Here is a 17,462-nt window from a genome sequence, read left to right on the forward strand (position 1 = left end):
AGAGGAGGAAGGGGAGCACTGAGTAAATTATTAACAAAATGGGTTTAATGTCCACTGAGTTCTTGGGTAGTTTCATGTCCAGTTCTTACCCTGAATTTGCTGATGAGTCTAGAAGTGTTTATGAAGTGCAAAGCATCTACCACATGCTCGGTTCTGAGCTAAGTCTGATGGAGGTTACTGAGGAAGACGACTCACTGCCTTGAGGTCTTATTGGGGAGAAAAGGATAGAACCCCGAAACAATGGTTATCAGAACAAGATAACATTCTTATAAATGCCCTACCAGGTCAGGGGTAAAGTGTGTGAGGCAGGGCTTGGGAATCTCTGGCCTTCCAGAGAAATGGAAAGTAGAGGAAGGGAGTCTTCAGCTGGATCATGAAAGGTAGGATTTGAAAAGCCAAGCATCAAGGCAGGAGTAAGCATGCCATGTTCATGCGCTAGGGAACTGGCCCACCTGGAAAGGGTGGTTGAGTGTGTGTGTGTGTGTGTGTGTGTGTGCACGTGCATGTGCGTGCTTGCTCATGTGCATACAGAGAGAAGAACCACGGACGACAGCATGACGGGGCTTGATGGTACTGTGTTCTCCTGGGTGGTTTTCAGACAAGGATTTGGGTCTTGGAGCAAGAGAATGTGGGGAGGTCCTGTGGGTCTGGTAAGGCAGAGAAGTGACATGGTAGAGTAGTGTTAGTGATGGCAAGATGCGTTGAGGTGAGAGACCCAGCTGACTGTGTAGGTTGGAATGAGGAGCTGAACGGGGCGTGGCCATGAGACACAGGGGTGATCCAGGGGTGGTGCAGAGAGCAGGGATACTTCCAGGTAGAGTCAGTGGGAACCCGAGGCTGCTTTTGAGGAATTGGGATCAACAAAATGTAGCATTTGAGTTTTTTGGGTATTTTTAAAGATTTATTTATTTATTTTAGAGAGATTGTGCCCCAGGTTGGCGGGGAGTAGGGAGCAGAGGTAGAGAGAGAGAGAGAGAATCCCAAGCAGACTCCTTGCTCAGCATGGAGCCTGATGCGGGGCTTGGTCTCAGGACCCTGAGTCGAAACCAAGAGTCAGATGTTTAACGGACTGAGCCACCCAGCGCACGTGGAGCATTTGAGTGTGGACAGAAATGCTAGGAGGAAGAACATGTCCTGGAAGGCCTTCGGTTTTGACCAGATTCCGCCTGAAATCATGGTGCTTAAGTGAAAGCTTCTAGAACTGTGATATTCGCTATGGTAGATGCAAGCCACATGTGGTGAATTAAACGTGAGTTAAATTCATGGAACTAACAGAGAATTATAAATCCAGTTTCTCATTCAGACTAACAACATTTCAGATGCTCATTAGCTACATATGATGAATGGCCACCCTTCTGGAAAGGGTGGGCACGGAACTATTTCCATCATCTCAGAATGTCCAGTTGCACAGGACCGATGCAAAGGTCAGTGGTGAATATCTGTCTTTGGGTGTGTGGGCCGCTCCGGAGACAGGAGCAGGGAACCGGTGACACTAAGTCAGGGGGTCATCTGGCAAGGAGGAGGGCCTGGGGCTGGATTCTAGGACATGTATGAAGTCGGGAGAAAGAGGCAGAAGGAGAACAAACAAACATTGCCTGGGGTTTCGGAAAAGCAGAAGACTCAGCATAGCATAAAATCCTGGCAACCGAAAGGGAGAAAATGTCAGTGAGGAGGGAGTGGTGCCAATGTCAGTTGCTGCAGAAAAGTCAAGGAGAAAGAGAACCAGGGGGAAAAGAATTGCGTTTGGTAATCTGAGGTCGTCGGTGACCTATGAAACTTGAGGGACAGTGAGGCAGAGATGTCCTCAAATAGGAACGCCACCGGCTTCCTATGAGGCTGCAGCTGGCGTCTGGGGCCTGGAAACAGTCTTGGTCTCCATGTCAGTGGAGGGGTGGGGACGAGAGCTTGTTAAGGGAGGAGTACAGGGAAGAACATAGGGTGGGGAGCAGAAGGGAGAGGAGTGAAGGAGACCGAGGGTCATCACCAAGGGCTTCGTGGTCAATCATTGCTTTTTTCTCCAAGAAAAGGAAGATCGGGACAAAAGAAGAGGGAATCATCCAGGGCTGGTCAAGAGGATTAGAACAGGGTTCCCTTGAGAACCAGACGCCCTTAGGATGGCATAAGAAAGGGGTATAAAGAGAGGGGTTCAGTTTGGGGGGGCTCGGGGATGGGCATCGGGGGAGATATGGATGGCTTGTGGCCACTTTGCCCTGAGATGGAACAGTCACTAGAAGCCAGAGAATGCATCAGCTTGGTCTGTTCGCTTTTCCTCTCCCGTCTTCCTCACCACCCTTCTACTGGATTCTTCCTTTTGGTTGACTTGATTTTGGTTTTTTGGTTTTTTTCCTAATGCATCAGACCTTCACATTTTTGTGTAGTGTTACTACCTAGCTTTCTAGATTTCTCTAAGACTGTTACAGCTATACACAGCGTGTATTGTTTGCCTGTGTCTGTGTCATCTCTTTAGGATTATAAGGACAAGGACAGGCTCTTTTTTCCTTGTGCTGTACAAGGCTCATGATATTACTGTGAACATATGGGTAGTGAATTTAGTACTGTTTCATTATAAAGACCAGTAATTATACTTATATTTGAAGAGCTGCTTTTAAACATAGATGTATACAGTTGAATGTACAGCTTCTGTGAGTGCCTGTGTGCACGGGCCACACCACTGACCCAAGATAATCCGTCCTCCTGGGTTTAATTTTTAGTTCACAGTGTGCTGATATGAAATGCTTTGCGTGCATCATCTTATTTAATCCCTGCAAACCAGAGAAGTGGATATTCTGATTGTCATTTCCAAGATGAGGCAATCATGGCAGAGGCTGGTTAAGTCAGTCACCCGGGGTCATGCGGCAAGTGTGAGTGGCAGAGTAGAAATTGCAACCTGGCTTTCTCCGGCACCCAATCTCTTGTCCTTAATGTCCTCCGTTCTCAGGCCAGTACTCTAAAGTGACCGCCTGCTCCTGCTGCAGTGACTGGCTTGGCCACAACTGTGAGCATGCCCACATAAGGACGTGTTTGCACTCTGGAGCCGTAATTCTCCTCTCGTTCCAGAGAGGTGGAAAACGATCATGGGGAAGTAACAAATAACACCTCTTGGTGTCAGCCCAGCCTTCACGGGGGACAAGATGCTTTAGCAACTCTTTCAAAGTATCCAAGACAAAACTTGACCTTTAAGCAGTTTCTCCATTTAGAGTTAAATTTGTCTTCAGCAAATATGGTTTGAATAAATCAAGACCTCCTGTTTTAGCTATTTAACTGGGAAGGTAAAATTTCCAATCTGATTTAAAATTTTTTCTTTTGCCAAATTCCACAGGGGGGAAAAAAGGAATGCTAAAGTTCAGGATATAAAGAAACTTCCCAGGAAGCACATTGGTACAAACCATAGCTGTGGTCATCATAAATACCACTTTTACTTTCCAAACTAAAGTCTGGGTTTCCATGGTAACTGTTTTTAACAAACCCAGCTGGTTTGCATCGTGGTGTGTGTATGTATGTGTGTGTGTGTGTGTGTGTGTGTGTGTGTGTGTGGAGAAGCCAGTGGAGCAGGACCTGGCTATGTTACAGAGTTCAGGTATCAATATCAGATGGATCTCCTGGGACCATTTAGAAACCAGATAGAAAAAACTCCATGCAACATCTCTCCCACCCAACCGCTACCTTCCAAACCTTTGCACTTTGCTACTGTCCTGATCACATGCCCAGAGCTTCCCAAAGCCTGCCATTCTCGCAGAGGCAAACCATAGGCTGCATCCAACTGTGACTTTGATGTCTAACTGTGTGCATTGGAAGGGAATTAGAACTGCAGGCTTTTGATTTACTAATGTTGCATCCATCAGAATGTTCTTGGGTAATAGCATTTCATAAGGGTCAGAATGCAGACTTGACAGTCCCGGCCAAATGCAAACTGGAGAAATTGCATCTTGCCTTCCGGTGACTCACCCAGGCTTCCAGATGGAAGTGATTTCCCAAGGTCACGGCAAAGCTCAGTGCAACGGTGTCTCTCGTGTGGCGAACATATGGTGTGACGGCGTAGGTCAGGACTTCTTTTCCTGTTCTCACCCTTGACTTTGGCAGGGTCAGCCTGCCCCTGAGAACTTCTCTCCAATCATGGGAGACTCTCAGGAGCAGTGTGTGCCTCTCCTCTCCCCCATGTCCTTCTCACTATACCCCCCCCCGCCAAAGCCTTGCTCCTGTGTTCAGTGAAGGGAACTAAGGAAGAAATGCGGCTCCTTCCACTAACTCATTTCCATTTCTTAAAATAAATCCCAGCTTTCCTCTTCTGGGAAGCCACCCCAGAGTGGACTGGGATCTCAAAATATCATTTATTTACTTTATGCAAGAAACTTATTGAGAGCCTTCTGGGTGGCAGACACAAGTGGACCCTGACTTCGAGGTGGAGACCAACAGATCATGGAGCCCAATACAGGGTCATGATAAATACAAAGACACAGTTGGAAGATGTTGGTTTTCCATTCTGGGGGGCAGGATGTCAAAAGGTTTCCTGAAAGGAGCAACCTGATAACATGAACTATAGGCTGCTCACACTATTAACACATACATTCCATAATGCTAGCATGGGCTTTATTGAATGTGTATGCGTGCAACTCTGTCTTGATACCTCCCTAGATCATCAAAATCTCGAGTGCAAACACCTGATCTTTATTAGACAAGGCTCCGTGTCTGACTTACATAGAATAGAGCTGAGAACATAGCAAGGGGCATCGTGGCCTTGACTCTGCCCTCAGAAACAAAGAACAGATTAGAGGTGGCTTATGTGAGTGGGTGGCCTTGTGCAGACAGCTGGGTGCTGCATTCAGGTGGAGCAATGGATTGACAGTGACATCCAAAAGTGACGCCGTAGTCTACGCCCGTACCACCCTGAATGTGCCCTATCTTGTTTGATCTCAGAAGCTAAGCAGGGTCAGGCCTGGTTAGTACTTGGATGGGAGACCAAAAGTGGCACAATAAGGAATTGGCACACAAGACTTGTATCTTCAGCCATCTGTCTTATTTTCCACCATTTCTTTTTTTTTTTTAATTTTTTATGTTATGTTAGACACCATACAGTACAGCATTAGTTTTTGATTCAGTGCTCCATGATTCATTGTTTGTGTGTAACAGCCAGTGCTCCATGCAATACATGCCCTCCTTAATACTCATCACCGGGCTAACCCATTCCCCCCCACCCCTAAAACCCTCAGTTTGTTTTTCGGAGTCCGTAGTCTCTCATGGTTCATGTCCCCCCCAGATTTCTCATCTTCATTTTTCCCTTCCTTCTCCTAATGTCCTCCATGCTATTCCTTACGTTCCACAAGTAAGTGAAACCATATGATAATTGTCTTTCTCTGCTTGACTTATTTCACTCGACATAATCTCCTCCAGTTCCATTTGTGTTAATGCAAAAGCTGGTAGTCATCCTTTCTGATGTCTGAGTAATGTTCCATTTCTTTGATAGTAATGGTACCTGCGTCGTAGCTCTATGGTTTTAGACTTTGGAGTTACCCTGGTTTAGAAGGATGGCTTTTGAGGGTTCACACTTGCTTACTGTTTGAGTCTTCTTTCCAGGCCACAAATCTTCATCAGCAGAATGGTAGGTTTGGCTTAGATGATTGTCTCTAAGATTTTGAGTTGTATTCTACAGGCCTAACCTGAGTCGGTCTTAATCATCCTTGAATCCTCAGGTCCTAGGTACTGAATAAATATCCACTGAATTAAATTAAAGAGATTCAAAATCCAGTTCTACATGTGAAGTGAAGAAACTGCTGTCAATGTAGAGTGCAAAGAACCTGATGAAATTTGTATGAATGGCAGAACCAAGGGTTTGGGTTTTCTCCCTGCCACAGACCCTCAGAAGGAGGATGGCATCAAGTGACTCACTTGGATCTTCAAGCTGAGCCTGCTTTGCTTTCTCAGAGGTACCTTCAGGCAAAGACTGGCCTGGGCCTCATGTTGTTAAATATTTAAATAGAAAAGGAAAAAAAATTCAGTTATCCGAAGTACTAAAATGTGGTCTTGTAAACTTAAGAAAGTCTCCAAGGGTCTTTGGTGCCAGAGAAGAAAACATGGCGTGGAACATCTGTATGATTGAACGCCTGTCCTGGTTTGTACTTGGTTGCTTGGCTTCACTTTACACAGTCCTGAGAAACAGGAGTCTTGTGATCAGTATAGACAGCCAACTGGGACAACTTAAGCCAAAAAAAAAAAAAAGAAAAAAAATTGAATTGTCCTAATTGTATGTGGTAATGTTTCAAGTGACTTAAAGATGATTTTTTTAAAGATTTTTATTCATTTATTTGAGAGAGAGATAGAGGGAACACAAGTAGGGGGGTGGGCAGAAGCAGAGGGAGAAGCAGACTCCGCGCTGAGGGGGGAGCCCAGCGTGGGCCTCAATCCTAGGACCCTGGGGTCATGACCTGAGCCGAAGGCAGATACTTAATCAACTGAGCCACCCAGGCACCTCTTAGAGATGATTCTTCTTCCCTGTCCTCTGAGTTGCTGAAAGTATTATGTTAGGACAGGGATCAAAGCCAGCAAAGGTAGGAGCACACTGAGCCATGATTTATCTTCTCCACACACACGAGCTTCTTGAGGTGGGCATCAATTGCCCTCGCAAATTTGTTTCATAAAGCAAAGATTTTTAATCCTGTCCTATCAAACATCTGCATCGTGGACACTAGTCAGCCCTGAGGCTACCTAGCTGAGCACCCAATGGCTAGTGTAGACTTCAGCGTGACTCCTACTACTCTTTTTCACAGTGGTTTTTCATGTGGATTCTGCACCCCACCTGAAGCTATTTTAGTATAATGGGGTCAGTGCGGGGGAAAAATAAATCAAAAGTCAAAAACCTTCTCAGAGAGGCCTTTGGAAAAGATGCAGGCAGATGCCTGCTAGAGGAAAGTGAACTCTGTATGCTTTCATCCTATTTACAAAGACAAGATTTTTCCAGCACATGTGTGTTAAGCCACTTTACATATACCTTGTTCGATAGCCATAGTTCTGTTAGCATACCGAAGTCAAAGCCCATTACCAACTTAGGGAGTGGCCGGACCGGGATAGGAGCCAGGCCCCTCTGATTCTGGAACCCAAGCCTTTCCCCTGCACCATGCTGCCTTCCTGGATTGGCCCTTTGCATTCCCGAAGCTCTTTTGAACTGCCTTTAACCTGGGGATCCTCTGAGCACTTCGCTGTGCCCTCACCCACCCCGAACCTGCTGCTGGCCCATCCTGCAGAAGACGGGGGGAAAACATCCCCTTTGGAGTAATAAGCAGAGATTTTTGTTTGAAGGTTCCCCAAATCTTCATATTCTGATGTGCAGCCTTGGCATGCGAGAGGCTACCTGCTTGCTTTTACGTGGTATATTGTACCTACATTTGGAAAAGCATGTGGGAGGTGATCCATGTCACCTTGGTTGTGGTCAGGTAACCTTAGTAATTTGCTACACTTCTTCAGGACTTTACTGAGAGTTTTTAGTGACGTAGCTGCAGTTGGAGATTTGCTATTACTTTTGAGAACTCTGGATCACTAGAAATTTTTTTCCTAGATGCAGTCTAAGAACAGTGTCATTAGCCCAGGAGCTCTGGACAGTTTGCGGGGGCGGGGGGGCGCTTTCTTGTCAAGGATATGGGGTAAAGAAAGGCAGAAAGGGACGAAAGGGACGTTTGCAGGATTAGCACTTCAAAGGCTTTGGGTAAGCCAGGGTCCTGCGATGAGACACATGGAGTCCATCAGTTTGCAGTTGGTCAGTCCATACGGGGGTCCACCAAGGGGTAGAAAGAACCCAGGATTGTGAGTCAGAGCACTTCAGGTGAGTTCCAGCCTTATCACTCAGCACAGCCGACATATCCCTGAATGTCCCTGTGAGGAACTGCATTACTGGTCTGACAAATGGGCTTTGTTTGAAAGGTGCCCCAGTTACCTCAGGATAATATCGCAGCATCATCTGAGGGAGAAGATTTGAGTGCTATAAAAGCAAAGTATTGGAAGGAGGTAAGATTGTCTTGTTACACAATCCATGGGGTGTGAAGACTCCTTTGCTGAAGTGATAGCCAGTCTGTTGATGATGAGGTAAGGACTGTGTAGTCAGCAGGCAGGAGGCCTGGTGCCTATGGTTCGTCATCAGTCCATGAAAAGTGCTCAGAGACATTTGTAGCAATATGACAGAGTAACTTTAGGTCCGTTGAATATCATAATAAAAATTGGGGCTTGTATTTGCTTGACTTTTTTTCCCTTTCTTTTTCTTTTTTGTAATTTCTTTTTCTTACATTTAAAAAAAGTACTGGTGCATGCTGGATTTGGAAATAAACTAGCCCTTCACACAGATGACTTGAGAAACTCTGGTATGTGAGGCATCAAAAGTCCAGGAGACAAGTGAAAAATTAAGAGTCTATATATTTTATTCATCCCGTGAAAGGCCGACAGGAAGCGGAAAACATAAGGGTTGGTTCCAAGTGGATGGGTCACTTCTCTCCCAGATGTTTGGTGTCCTGGAGGGACAATCAGAGGACATGTCCTGACCTTGGACTGACTCAGCATCACCAAAAGGAACAAAGGTCCACAGTGTCGGGCTACAACTGCTTTTCTTAAGATGGTACTGAGGACCATGGGGGCTGATGGCTCCCTTCCTGGGCCACTGGGACCTGGGGGAGGGTGGCCACAAAGCTAAATAACATTCACAAGAGTCCATGGTCAACTGAGGGAAGAGAGAATGCTAGTTTCCACGCCCAGACCCATCAGAAGTGGCTGAATGACCAGCAGACAGTCTTTCCATTTTTGGTATCCATATTTTATAAATTAATCTAATGTAATCAGAGTCCAATAGGACAGTCCCCGTTTCATGTTGGATTTTCATTCATGTTTATTCCTTGAGTGAAGTTTAGAATCGCCTAGTCCTAAACAGACTGTTGGTTGGAATTCTGTTAACTTGTCTATTAAAACGAACAGAATTGAAATCTTTGCAATATAAAAACTTCCCACCCAGGAATGGATCACTTTGTTGAAGGCGGTTAGTTTTTGTAGCTTTATCTTTGTTTATTCTGTACATTCCCTGCTAAATGTATACCTAGGTATTTTATATTTTTATTGTTACTGTGATGGAATTTTGTCTCCCCATCATAATCCAACAATTCTAATTATTTCTAGTATATAAGAAAACTATAGATTTCTACTATGTTTTTTTTTTAAAGATTTTATTTATTTGACAGACAGAGATCACAAGTAGGCAGAGAGGCAGGCAGAGAGAGAGTAGGAAGCAGGCTCCCTGCTGAGCAGAGAGCCCGATGCGGGGCTCGATCCCAGGACTCTGAGATCATGACCTGAGCTGAAGGCAGAGGCTTTAACCCACTGAGCCACCCAGGCGCCCCAAGATTTCTACTATGTTTAATGTTTAATCAGCCCACCTACCTGCTTTCTTATTATAGTACTAGTAAATCTTTGTCCGCTAATTCTTTTGGGTTATCCAAAGATACAAAAATCCAGATATACAAAAATACACTCACTAATTCTCATCCTCCTTTTCAATATGTATAACTCACCTTTTTCTTGGCTGATTACCTTAGCTGTTATTTCCAGAACAGTGGAAATGGTTGGGACTTGAAAGGCTGCTGGACCATTCTTTCCATATCAGTAGAAACACGGAACTTAGAAGCTCTGTATTAGCTTCCTCTTCCTCACCTTTGTTCCTCAAACACTTGCTGATGGGGATGACATCTTTGAGATGACTGTGGAAGAAATATGCAGGGTGAAAGCAGCATGTCCACTTTGCCTTAGTAATATGGTACAAGAAGAGAAAATGGGATTGAGGGACTGATTATATGTCAATTATGAGGTTCCTGACTTTTTCATAGCATCTTCATTGGTCTCAAGGGGTGCCTAACCGAGGCACCACTGGGCTTCCTAGTTAGGGCTGGATCAGAGCAATTGCTTCAAATTTACAGCACACTATGTAGCTATCCCTTCCTGTCCTTCTGAGGTCTTTGTATTTTATGGTTGATTTCAGTTTGGACCCATATTCAAGGTACCCACCCCTGACAAGCAAAAGGAAGACAAAATTTATCCCTTGGTGCTATTTCCAACCCATTCAAAAATAGAAGGCAGTCAGAGTTCTCAGGAGCAGACCTTGGTTCGGCTGGGTGCTTGGCGCCTGGTTTCCATTGTGACGTGGTCAGGGGAAATCATCAGGCAGTATTGCCACCAGAATTGCCTTGGCTGGGAGTCTCATCTGGTTCCCCTTGGTACGGAGGCTGGCTAGGCTTCAGAAGTGGCAGTGTTGGAAATAAACTTAAAATCCAAGAATCAAAGAGGCCTCTCCTCTCTTCACTCATTTTCTTTGTGCAGCAGCATGCACACTCTACGAATAATTTCACAAACACACAAATGTGACCACACCCCCTGGTGCCAGAGGACTGACACCTCACAGCTCCCAGCTGCCTCCCCTCCTGTTGCGACCCTCTTCTGACCTCCTTCCAGGGAGCAGCCCGAGTCCAGTGACTGGTCTTCGTCCTGATTCAGGATAACTGTCCAGCACTACCAGCTCCACTGGGATGGTAGAGGCCTGGCTTACTTCTGTTCCCAACAGATGCGATCCTGAAAGCATGTCCCATAAACCTCAATCTACTTCTCTGACTATACCACCTGCTTGAATTTTTTGTGTCATCCTTTTTCTTTTTCTTTCTTCCTTTTTTTTTTTTTGGTGGGAGGGGCAGTTCCTCCCCATCTCTTGTCCTATACACTAACATCAGCCCCACCAAATTCTCCCAAGAAATCACATGCTCACATGTGTTTTTGTATTTGCCTGTTTTTTTTTTTTTTTTTTTATTCGAGAGAGAGAGAGAGAGAAAGCACAAGCAAGGGGAGGGGCAGAGGAAGAGGAAGAAGAGCGCTCCCCAGTGAGCAGGGACCCCCATGTGGGGCTGGATCACGGGACCCTGGATCGTGACCTGAGCTGAAGGCTGCTGCTTAACCATCTGAGCCGCCCAGGCGCCCATGTATTTGCCTCGTTTTTCCTCTGTTTGTTTAGTTCTGTATGAAAGCCATCTGTGGTCTGTCACATTCATTCGCTCCTCTATCAATGGATGCTCACCCAGTTTCCAGACTTTTGCCTCCAAATAGCGCACAGAGTTTACAGAAGTGCGTATGTACATGGGAAGCTTTTGCTTCCATGAGATAGATTCCTGAGAAGATGGCTCCTGATTTACAGGGTGTACATGCTTTCAGTTTTAAAATATGTTGCAGATAACCTCTTCAGACTCCATTAACACCACCCAACATCACCAGCGGTGTCAGTTTCCCACTGCTTACATTCCCACCTTGAGCATCCCCCTGAAGGTCACAGGGCTCATCTTTGATCAGGCCTTTGCTTGGGTCTGTCATTTCTCATTATAGACTGAAACTGGCCCCTTTCCCTGTGTCTTTTTTTTTTTTAAGGTTTATTTATTTGAGGCAGAGAGTAGGGAAGGGAGAAGCAGAGAGAGAGAATCTCAAGCAGACTTCCCTTGAGCATGGAGCCTGTCTCGGAGCTCCGTCCCATGACCCATGAGATCACAACCTGAGCCAAAATCAGGACTTGGTGCTCCACCTAAAGAGCCACCCAGATGCCCCTCCCATTTCCCTTTTGAAAGGAAAGAGAGTTTGGTGAGAGAAAGACAAGGCCAATGCTTGGGAAAGTTCCTTGGCCTCCAGGTGGCTGCTTCCTCTAACTGGATGAGAAAAATAGAGTAGAGACCAGCAGGGATCCTCTCCTGCCCCAGCCTACAAGCCTGGAGCTTCTGGCTGCATAGGGCAGGGGAGCCCTGGCTCAGGGCGGCCACAGCTGCCGGCTGCCAGCTTAGGGATGTAGAGGGGAGCAGTGCAGGGCAAAGGAGAGGCAGGGAGGGGCATGGGAAAGGGCTGCATGCAGTGTGCTCCCCATCCTTCTGGGCCCAAAGGGGTCCTTAGCCAGCTCTGAGTGGAATTAGGTTCTTCTTGTCCCTGAAAATGAACAGGAAGAGAACCAGCATGTCAGTGATGTGCCCAAGCTACAAAGGGGAAGACTGGTGTGACTCTTCTTAAATTGAGGAAAATCTATTTAGGATATTTGGGCACACAGATAATCCTCCTCCAATATCCGACACATCGGGTGTGAATGGACATCTCTGTGACCTCAGCACCCCTCCCAGACTGGCCATGATCAGGGATGAGGGTGTTGCAATGGGCGGGCAGCGGGTGCCTGTGGCCAGGCAGGGCTGTCTCTGCTTGCCAGGTTGGGCACTGACCACCAAACATTGCAGTTTCAATCTCCTTCTGCCTTGGTATCATCTGCATCATCTCTCTTCTTCTTGGTGTGTGAAATTAAGCCGACCCAATATGCTGTTATTATGACACAGACCATTATCCTATAATAAGCGTTTCATAACTCAGTCTATTTTTGCCAATTGTTTTAAATCGTTCTTATTAGCTATGTTAGGCATGCTAGTATCTTAATCTTCTTAACGTCCATGTGAGAGTTTGACAAGTCAGCAGGGATCTTGCCTTAGCTGCCAAGGGTCCATGATCAGGGATCCATGCTCCAGAGCCCCACTGAGTCTCTGAGCAGACTATTTCTTTTTTATTTATCAAAGATTTTATTTATTTATTTATTTATTTATTTATTTATTTATTTTCGAGGTTGGGAGGGGCAGAGGGAGAGAGAGAATCTCAAGCAGACTCCTCACAGAGCACAGAGCCCAAGCCGGAGCTCGATTCCATGACCCTGAGATCATGATCTGAGCCAAAACCAAGAGTCGGATGCTCACCTGACTGAGCCTCCCAGGAGCCCCTGAGCCTATTTCTTTTGAAAAGACCTCAGTTTCCTGAAGTTTTAGGAAGTTCCCTGCAAAAGTGAGACCAATATAAAGACCAATGTCTTGGGCTTTCATCAAATTCCTTAACCTTGTGAAAAGAAGTAGATAAAAAGGAGAAAAATGTGTATGTGTGTGAGAGAGAGAGAAAGAGAGAGAATAGCAGAGAGAGGGAGAGAAAGAAAGAGAGAGACCCCAGCTGACCCCATCTGGGAGGCTACTGCAGTAACCCAGGTCAGTTCGAGAGGCTGAAGAATCACAGTTTAATATTGTGAAAGAGTTAACACAAAGTCGAGAGGGAGTAGTTGACACTGGTAGAACTTGGACTGTTCCTTTCCTAGGATCATTTCAGGCTAAGAAATAATTGGGATTTTGGCAGCTAAGATGATGTGGGCAGAACAGCTTATTTTTCAGTTAATTCCTTAAGTAAACCATCATCTCTGTAAACTCTTGCCATAGCCACACTGATAAGAAGGTTTGACTCTGCCGTCCCACCAGACAAACCATCTCTGACTTTACCTTCTGTCAAGTCTTCCCCTTTTGGTGTTAAAAAAAATATCCTCTGGCTCTGCAGCCTCATCCTTTCATGGTCATTTCCCTGTAGTTCCAGACGGCTATCATCCTCACGCTCAAGAACAGGAAGTCCTGATGATTAAGTTTGGGTTTCGGGAGATAACAGAAGAAAGTCAGGCTTAGCACCCAGTTGATGAGAATGAAATTATAGAGAGCATCATAATCTCACAGCCACGTTTCTCCATGTCCTCCCCTGTCTTTGAAGGATGAGGGTGCATGACTGTTGCCAAGCTTCAAGTGTGGGTACAGACGGAGGAAGTAACGAAGCCTCTTCTGTAAGAGTGGTCTTGGTTGTTAACCCCCCATGGGGGACCCAGTCCAAGGGCCCTGTCCAAGGGCAGCCTATGGGTGTGTGGCAGGGACAGCTCTGTGTGGGATGTGCTAAAGTGTTGGTTCTTAAACTTTGGTGAGCCTAAGAATGATCTAGAAAGCTTTTTAATTTATGGATTCCTAGGCCTTTCCCCCTAAATTCTGCCTCCTGTGGGCCGGGGTGGGTCCTTCTGGCTCTCATGCACACTGTTGAATTGAATTGAGCAGTGGCTCCTTTGCACACACACCTGCTGTTGTCTCCTAGAGTTTGCAACACCCTAGTCCACCCTCCCTCCACAGCCTTGGCCGTTAGGGATGTGCAGATACTGTTTCCCTAATGGATCTGATGGCTCCTTGGTTCAAGATTTTCAGATCTCTAGAAACTTACCAGGTGCACATGGAGCTGTCTCTCAGGGGAATGGTGGGTTATGGAACTACTGATCTTTTTCGAAGTTTTAATTTTCTGTTAGGCTGTTCTTCAGAGTCCCGTGGCTGCCTCTTTGCCCGTGTTCATAATGAGCTCCAGGTGCAAGCTCTGTGTGTTCAGAAGTGGAATCAAGGGTTATGTGACTTCTAGCTGCATTTCTTTGATATGTGATTAAGCATTTTATCATATTGCCTATTGTTCATTTCTTGTTATTTTCTTTCTCCATTTATTGAATCATCCATCTCTTCCTTGCCAGTTTTTCTTACCGGTGGAATTTAGAACACAATTTTAAGTGCCAAGGAAAATTCCATTTGGATTATTTTAGATTTATTAAAAATATAGGATGAACTAAAATCTTTGCAGTAGTATTCTTTGCTTTCAGGAGCCTGTATATATTTTCATTTTCACATTTTTCGAATGCTCTTCGGGACCCATCTTATCTTCCTGTTGCCCCTTTCCCAGGCAGCTCTGCTTTGTGGATCCTACTGGAAGCCATTTGAATTTGCCTTGTTTTGTTGTCAGTTTTTGTCAGCCCTCTATTTTGCCCTCTGTTTATACGGTCTTGAATCCAGTAGGGTTTATCCAGATTCTGTCTTTGCCTGCAAGTAACGCAGACTTGCCACCAGTGATTCCGTGGGTCTGTGTGAGTAATGGTTCCATCCCTGGCTCAGGTGACAGCTAGAAGGCTGTCACCCATATTCCTGGTGTGTTTCCCAGCTGCCAGCAGTCACTTCTGTAGTGTCCCTCTGCTGTACTGGGATGTGATGCTTTTGCAAAATTATTATGTGCCAGACAGAGTAAACTTGACATGTACCACTTTATGCATATAATCCTACAAAGTGGGTACTATATTATTATTCACATTATAAGGGAAGAAACCAAGGAATCCTGAGACTAAGTAATGCAGCTCATGGAGCTGGCATGTGGCAAAGGCAGTACTGGAATCAGTTCCTGGGTTCTCAACCAGGTCATCCTGTATGTGGTCATGACGTGTCCCTAGTGGATGGTCAGCTCACCAAGCAGTAGACAGGATTGCCATTTTAGGGTTGAGGCGGTGGATCACAAAGACTTGAAAGAATTATAATTCGTATCCTAAGACTTCATTTAGTAGAGGAGAGCTGTACAGGGAGTGTAGTTACTCTAAAACCAAGAGTCTTTCATCATACTCTGGCAATGCAGGAAAAAAAAAAAAACATATGTGGGGTTGGGGGTGGGGAAATCAGCTCTCCTGGATTCTTAAATCCTCCCTCCTTGCCTCAGCTGATGGAACCTTCTTTTTGGAGACAAAAAGCACATTTAGGTAAAGTTGTTAATGACTGATGGAGGACTTCCCTGGTTCGATTCTCACAGGGCTAGGGACAGAGAAAAGAGCTAGCATTCTTGAGCTTAACTACCAAACTTCCTGGCCTCCCTTAAAGGCTTTCATAACCACAGACAAGTGGAGGTATTTGTTTAGACACAATCTTCTTCCTCAACAAAAAAGGAAGGTGGCCTGGTGACAGGGAGACCCAGGATAATTTTTTCATACTTGTGAGGGAGGTACCACTGTCATTTGATTTTACAGATGAGAAAAGAGACTCTCAGAGAGATCAAGTGTGTGTGATATGTCACTCAGCTGGTGAGGGGCAGAGCGGGATTTAAACCCTCATCTGTCTTATTCTAGAACCTTTCCGTCGAACATCACGGTTTTCCGTAAACAAGCTTCGACCGTGAGGAGACAAAAATCCGCAGAAATGTTGTCATCCTGGGGCAGTTCTTTAAGCACCCAAGTGTTCTAATAAAGATGAGTTACTCTCATAGTCAATCATAATAATAAATAATGTTTTTAAAAAGTGTTAAATGTTAAAGAAATCATAATGATAAAAAAAGTTACCATTTTTTAGTGCTTATCATGTTCCAGATGTTGTGTAAGCAGGAATCATTTCATTTCATCTGCACAGCAGGATCGTGAGGGGCATTCAGATCTTGCAGTCCATTTTGCAGATGAGGAAACTGAGATTGAGTGAGCTAAGGAAATTGCCCAATCCAGGATAGCTATGTCTAGGCAAAGCACTGTGCAGCGTGCAAGAGAGCTAGCAAAAGGCCCCAGATCCTGCTGTCCTGCTGTCTCTCAGGTGAGTCTGAGGGGTGTGAATCAAGTGGACAAAGAAAGGCAGTGTGAGCTGCGTGGCAACAGCATGGGGCAGCTGGCACTACAGAGGTTTAGACCAGGAAGATGGAAGCACAGACTAGCTGAGCACAGTACTTAGGGACCCACAAGACTTTTCAGGGCTCATGGAAATGTATTAATTTTTTTTAAATCAGAATTTTAAAAATCAACTTATAGATCAAGGAAAATACAGTAATAATATTTTATACTGAGTCATACAATACAGTATGTACTGTTTTGTAGGAAAGAAGGAGCCCCTGAAGGCCAAAGTCGTTAGAGCCATGAAAGCCATAATGTAGCCCTGCCATTCCTCCCGGGTCCAGGTCACCCCCAGGTCTTGAGGCATTGCAGAGCCACCTGCGGAAGGAGCCTGGGTCTCCGAATATGGCACATAGACCCGCCTACCAATCAGCAACACTCAGCGGCTACATGGAAGTAGATTCAAAAGATCATCCCCTCAATTCTTCTAACATTCCTCATTTCATATTTTTAGGAAACACAGTCTTACAGTTACACAGTCGGAGGAAGCTCACAGAAGGAAATTTAACTTGAGATGAGCCTGACAGGCATGAAGTACTCGCTCAGCTAGAATGGTCCTGTTTTTATTGTCTCCACGATGAGAATAAGACCAGCTTGTAATTGGGTTGGTTATCTCTTTATAAAGAAGAGGTAAAGACTGTTCTGGACAGAACATGTTTCTGGTATGGTCAGCAGCCAGCTCAGTACCTAGAAATTTGGAGGCATTCAAGAAATGTGTTCTATGCTGATTTGAACCATTATACCATGGAAAGTTGTTTCTGTGGCTTACTGGTCTCATGCCCTCACGCAAACACCAGTGTGCTGAACTTGGAAGTAAGTTTTCCATCTTAAGCAGGTATCAAATTGACAATGAATTCTGGGCATTGCCTTCAACCAAGACACCTATGGATGGTAAAAGATTGAGGAGAGATTTGGTCATCTCCCTCAAGGATCATTAAATAAGAAGGAGGAGTCTAAATTACATGCACAATATAATTTGTATGTAATTAGTATACTATAATGAACTAAACTTTGTTGTTTTTTTCTGAAGAAGTGATAGGAGTTGTATAAGGGCTGAAGTACTTAAGGAAGACTTTTTGGGGAGGCGGCACATGACTTGGGGTTTAGGAAATAAGTAGCATTTAAGTAGGAGGGATTAGGACATTTT

General features: G+C 45.1%; 1 protein-coding gene across 9 annotated transcripts in view; it reads left to right on the forward strand.

Annotated features, from left to right (window-relative positions):
* ADRA1A (adrenoceptor alpha 1A) overlaps positions 1–17,462 on the forward strand; it is a 125,469-nt gene that overhangs the window by 24,719 nt on the left and 83,288 nt on the right. The window lies entirely within an intron of this gene.

This window comes from Lutra lutra, chromosome 2 (genome assembly GCF_902655055.1).
Source record: "Lutra lutra chromosome 2, mLutLut1.2, whole genome shotgun sequence".
NCBI classification, from domain to species: Eukaryota; Metazoa; Chordata; class Mammalia; order Carnivora; family Mustelidae; genus Lutra; species Lutra lutra.